This window comes from Agelaius tricolor, unplaced genomic scaffold (genome assembly GCF_023055355.1).
Source record: "Agelaius tricolor isolate 1412-34295 unplaced genomic scaffold, bAgeTri1.0.p SCAF_1, whole genome shotgun sequence".
Lineage (NCBI taxonomy): Eukaryota > Metazoa > Chordata > Aves > Passeriformes > Icteridae > Agelaius > Agelaius tricolor.
In genome coordinates, this window is record NW_027269261.1 from 15,498,777 (window position 1) to 15,504,776 (window position 6,000).

At 49.3% G+C, this 6,000-nt stretch overlaps 1 protein-coding gene across 3 annotated transcripts in view; it reads right to left on the reverse strand.

Annotated features, from left to right (window-relative positions):
* The window catches only part of PELI1 (pellino E3 ubiquitin protein ligase 1), a 42,860-nt gene extending 40,187 nt beyond the window's left edge, over window positions 1-2,673 (reverse strand). For 2 of the 3 annotated variants that reach the window (XM_071424648.1, XM_071424638.1), the window contains exon 1: window positions 2,392-2,670. The gene's annotated coding sequence lies outside the window, so the exon portion shown is untranslated. Of the gene's footprint in view, window positions 1-2,391 lie in introns of all 3 variants that reach the window. The other variant, XM_071424667.1, reaches the window with a different exon arrangement.
* Between the last annotated feature and the right edge of the window lie 3,327 nt (window positions 2,674-6,000).

The window sequence follows — 6,000 nt, forward strand, 5'->3', positions numbered from 1 at the left end:
GCTCAGGGCATGGATTAGCATCTACAAACAGCTTTGGGTTTTCCACTTTCCTGTATTCCAGAGTTCCTGTCTGAAAAGACATTTTATATCAAAAAATACTTGTAATTAGCTCTTTTCAAATGAATAAGAGTTTAAAATACCACTGGCTCCAAGCACATGATCCTCTATTTTGTAACTACAAACTCAGCCACTAGCTGTAAATGCTGAAGTGAAAGGATCCTGTTTTCCACGCCTGGTTTTTATTAAGAAACCAATATTGCCTCCAAAATACAAAACGGTTGTAGCAAAGGTAGTATATTAAATTTCTCTTTAACTGGAATTACCCTAGTAGTTACTCAAAATGTTAATTTCTAAGATGAACACTAGCACGGTGACCTGCTGTGTTGAGAAATACATTCCAGTGTTTAGTAAGAATGGAAACATTCATGAGGCACACGTTACACGACTTTACTCAGCCGACTTTACTCAGCGTAACAGTAGGTGCTCCTACATGTTTAATTCATTTGAAATAGGAGATGTTGAAGCTTAAGGTACCCAGCAGCAACCTACATACAACCAAAATGCATTCCTAAAGCTTTCTGCCAGGCCATTCACACGACTTCAAAGAGTTAGGACACTTCTCTTGCACAGCACCAAGAGCGCCTAATTTTCCAACTACCAATGCTCAATTTTCAGCAAGCCATGCTTTTTCATGGGGGAAAGGACTGTGGTGGAGAGGAAAGGGGGAAATGTCCTGGGCAGACGTCTAAACTTTGGCTCCACATTACTCACTCCAAAATTGTCGGCCTAAAACATTACAAAGCCGCACAGACCACACAACAACACGTGCAAACGAAGATGTGGGCAGCCTGTCCATCTCCACTAACCTACAGGCGCCTTCTCGAACAAAAAGCAACTGAAGATGTGTCATCAACAGGTCATCTGGCTGCTTCTTTGTGGGAAAAAAAATTCGAAACGCTGCTGAACAGAAACCGGAAACGGCCTTTTTTTTCCCCGGGTCTCCCCCCGCCTCCCATATGCGTTCAAAATGAAAAAAAAAAAAAACCAAAAAAAAACCCTATCGTCCTTCAGATGTAGAAGCGCCAGCTTCTAGCTAGCTGAAAAGCTTTGTAATTTTCCTTACCAAGTAGAGTATTTTCAAGACAGAGGAGTCCCAGAAAAAAATACCAAAAAGGGGTGGCCTGTAAGGCCAGAAACACCAGCATTACAGCTAGACTGCTTTTTGCTCGCATGTATTCCAGAAGCTGCATTTTGCAGAGGTGAAGTAGCTGCAGTTTTCGAGGTGGCATTTAAAACAAAAACAAGAGGGGTGGGGGTAAGAAAAATGCTTCCGGTATAAAAACGTAACTGCTTTAAAATATACCCTTTATCAGAGGAAAATTATTCAGCTAAAAACACAACTGCTCCTTCTCTCCCTGCCTTTTGAATATCTTCTCTATAGCTGTTGCAGGCAGAAATGTCCCCCTCGTACTAGATCGTGAAAACATATTATTTAACTAGGTGAAAACAAGAGTGAAAAGAAAAACCGGACACAAGTTGCGCTGGACGGCGGGCTGCTCACAAAAGAGCCAAGGCTGAAGAGATGGGAGAGAAAACCTGCAATTCCCCCAAGAATCTTAAAATTAAAGACATAACTTACCCACCGCCCAGCTAGATTTTTCCAGAGTAAAACATCATCAAATTTGGAAGAGCTAGGGATTAAAAAAAAAAAATCCAAAGAAAAAGAAGCAAGCTTTCCCAGAAAGATCTTTCAGGTTAACAGCAGCCAAACAAAATCCCCCTTTGTTTTGTTGTCACCCGCCTGCGTGCTGCTCCCATTCCGCGCTCCGGCACGGGAGCCTGCGATCAATGGACTTGGCGGGGGAGGCGGGGGGAGAACTCGTTCTTACCCCCAAAAAATACACACATACCACCGCCCCCGCCAAAAAAAACCCCATCCACCCCCGAATTCAACAGAACCCTCGTGTTCAAGTATGGAGCGACTTTTTTTTTTCCTATTTTTTTAAGTGATGTTTTTCCCGAGGGCAGACGGCTCGGCAGCCGCTCCATGACAAAGAGCTTCCCCAGCACATTCAGCCCCAGAGCGGGGCGAACTCCGGGTGGGTGGGAAGCAAAAAAAAAAAAAGATTAAACAAAAAAAGACCAAAAAAAAAAAAAAAAAAGGCAAAATAAAACAAAAGGAGACAAGAACTTCCCAAACCCCGGTGGGGGAAAAAAAAAAAAAGAAATGAACGGAGAATTATTTTAGGACCAACCACAACAAGGGAGCCCTGCGAGGCGCAGTACAAAGCGCGCAGGGCGGCGGGAGGGGAGGCAGGGAAGGGGCAGGCCCCCCACCCCTTCGGCAGCGGCGCGCGGATGGGGCTGTGTCGCGACAGGCGCGATACTCACCGCGGGGAGGAAGGAAACGCGCAGAAGAGGCACCCCACGCCGGCAGGCCGGGAGCGGGGGGGAAGGGGCAGCCTCAGCCTCCTCACGGCCGCGCGGAGGGCGATAGTTCCCACTGGGCGACAAGGGGAGAAGCCTCAGAGAGCTCACCTCCGACCGGCAGGGCTCCGGCGGGTCGGTGCTGCGAGCCACAGGCGGGGAGCAGCGGGAGCAGCTGCCGAGAAGCGGCCGCCGAGTAGCAGGCGATGCTGATGGACGCCGCCAGCTCCGCCGCCCTCACACCGACTGCCGCGCGCCGCCCCCCGCCCCGCCTCACCGCGCGCCACACTGGCGGGGCGGGGCCGAGCCGGGCCACGCCCCCTACCCGCCGCGGGGCATGGCGGGAGTTGTAGTCCAGTCCCTGCGTGCCCGCTCACCTGTGTGCAGGTGTGTGTGCGCCCGTGTGCGTGTGTGCAGGTGTGTGTGCAGGTGTGTGTGCAGGTGTGTGTGTGTGTATGCAGGTGTGTGTGTGTGCAGGTGTGTGTGTGTGCAGTTGTGTGTGTGTGTGTAGGTGTGTGTGTCTGTGTGTGTGTGTTTGTGTGTGTGCAGGTGTGTGTGTGCAGGTGTGTAGGTGTGTGTGTCTGTGTGTGTGTGCAGGTGTGTGTGTGTGTGTGTGCAGGTGTGTGTGTGTGTGTGCAGGTGTGTGTGTGTGCAGGTGTGTGTGCAGATGTATGTGTGTGCAGGTGTGTGTGTGTGTGTGTGTGTGTGTGCAGGTGTGTGTGCAGATGTATGTGTGTGCAGGTGTGTGTGCAGATGTGTGTCTGTGCAGGTGTGTGTGTGTGTGTGTGTGCAGGTGTGTGTGCAGGTGTGTGTCCACTTTCCTGCTCTTTGTGCGCTGCTCAGCACTGAAGGCCCACAGAGTCCCTGGCTGCCTCTACAGGAGTGTTGCCAGCAGGCTCCCTCCAGCTATTCTGCTCTTGTGTGACCCCACCTGGAATACTGCCTATGGCTCTGGTGTCCCCAGCATAAGAAGGACATGGAACTGTCAGACCAAGCCGAGGGAAGGGCTGTGAAGCTGATAAGAGAACTGGAGTGCCTCTCACATGAAGACAGGCTGAGAAAGTTGGGGCTGTTCAGCCCAGAGAAGATTGTGTGGAGAGCTCACAGCAACCTTCCAGTACCTGAAGGGGAACCTTCAGAGGAGCCAGAGAGTAGCAACAGGACAAAGAGTAATGGGTACAAACTGAAAGAGAGGAAGTTTAGCATGGATATTAGAAAGAATTTTTTTAGTGTGAGAGTGGTGAGACACTGGAACAGGCTGCCCAGGGAGGTTATGGATGCCCCAACCCTGGCAGTGTCCAAAGACAGGCTGGAGAAGACCTTGAGCCACCTGGTCTAATGGAAGGTGTCCCTGCCCAGGGCAGGGTGTTGGAACTAGATGATCTTCTAGGTCCTTTCCAAATCTTTACCACTCTTCAATTCTACAATTCCATCTGTGCATGTGTGTGTATGTATACAACATACAGATATAGAAAAACATATGTATGTATATATGCCCATATATATATGCGTATATATATATATATATATATATATATCTATTTCAACTGAAAGACCCTTCTAGCCACATAAAGACTGTACTAATTGATTTTGCTCTACATTTTCCACAGCTTACGAGAAATCACATCCTTGATGTGGTCTTCAATTTTTTTCTAATACATGGTGAGAAACAGATTTTTAAGGGAAATGGGAATTTTTACCACCACATCATTCAGAAAACAACATGGTCCTGCCCTGGCACAACACACAAAATCAATGGAGATGCTTTCATAGTCATTCCATCATGAGCTGTTGAAGAATTATCCAGAGTCAGAAATATTTGTGGTGCCAGGGTGTGTAAACTCTACCAGTCATTAACCTGAGTTTCACTGGCCCTGGGGTTTCTAAGAAGAGATTAAGAGATGTAACTTGAAGCTCCTAGATTATAAGAACAAAAGGCGCCTGGATGATCATCCCTCATGATCTCTGGTGTAACCCTGCACATCCCAGAAACAGCTTTTTCCTCAAAGGCAGTATTCTTTTAAAACATCTGAGATAAAAATAGTCCTGATGGTAAATTCACCACACCCCAGCTTTTGGTGGATGCTGTAAACAAAGCCCAGTGTTAAAACTGAGCTCTCCTCAGAGCATTTATTGGTTTGCCTTTGGATTTGCTGTAACTCTGTGCTCCATGCTCAGCAGCTCGTTATTCCCTGCCATATTTCCAACCCAGGTATTTCCAGCCCTCTGATCGGGGCGCACTTTAGTCCCTCTTTGCTGAGTTCCTGGATCCCAGCATCCTTCGCTATGGAGCGAGTCAGACCCTCACCCCTGAGCAGGAGCATGTCCTGCATCTCCCCATAGCTGCTGGAGGTTCCCACGGGACTCAGGCACAGGGAGAACGGAACACACGTGCAGGCACGTGGCAGATGGGTGGCAGGTGACAGCAGTGCAGAGGCATGGGCGGAGAAGCTCCAGGCTCCAGCTCTGACATGGAAATCCTGCCTGGAGTCCCGCCTGCCAGGAAGTCATGTCTCAAGGGGCCAGGGACCAGGCGCTTCCTTTCCAGAGATGGTGGGCAAAAGCTGAAGGAAATGGGATGGGGAAGAAGGCGAGGGATAGGTGGAGAAAGGCTGCAGTCATGGCCAGGCATGGTGCTGGAATGAGCGGCTGCTGCCGGGGCCCTGCGTGCTGCCCGACGCGCTCGGAGCTCTGTGTGCAATGAATCACTCGCCACACGTGTGATGTAACACGGCAGTGGCAACAGATCTCATCATCATCCAATTTAATGGGGAAACTGGGGTGTGGAGAGGTGAATATTATGCCTGGGGCGTACTGAGACCAGATTACAGAGGACCTCACGCTGCCATCCCATGCTCACTTTACTAAGCTGTATAGGAATTAGGTGCAGATGGCAGAAGCAGACACGGAATATGGTGAGGAAAGTCTGGGGGGACAGGATGAGCTTGGTATTCACAGTATAGAGCCTTGCCCCTAGCATTTGTGTCCTGCCACAATAAATAATCCCTCTTGCTATGTTGAATGGGGTCCCCTTCAGCTCCCAAGAGCTGCTCCAGGTTGCTGTCACATGCTGTGCTCTTCTGTAGCATCTGTTTATCACTTTGCCCCTTGGGAGGCTCTTTCCTGATTTTGCCTGGCCATACCACCCTTCTGCAGAAGATGAAATAACAGTGAGAGATTTCCAGCATCCCAGCATCCCTGCTGCAGCCTTGTCCCAGCTGCCTCCAGGATGAGTCCTGGGTGCCAGCAATGCCAGTGCTGAGCCTGGCCCTGTCTTGGGAGAGCACCTGCGGCCAGACCAGGGCTTGTGTCCCATTGCTGAGGGACCATCTTTTATTTAACTCTAAATTAGCACCTCCATGATGGATTTCTGTTTCATGAATTGGCCCAATCTCTTCTAATATCCATGCAAGCATTTATCCTTTGCACAACCCCCTGGCTCAGCACTGCTCCCGGTTCCCTTTTCATGTCGATCCTGCCTCAGGGTTCATTTCTTTCTCAAAGACATTTCAGAGGAAGCTTAAGAGACAAATCAGCATTACAAAGCATTCCTCTTGTAGGAGAAAAAATTTC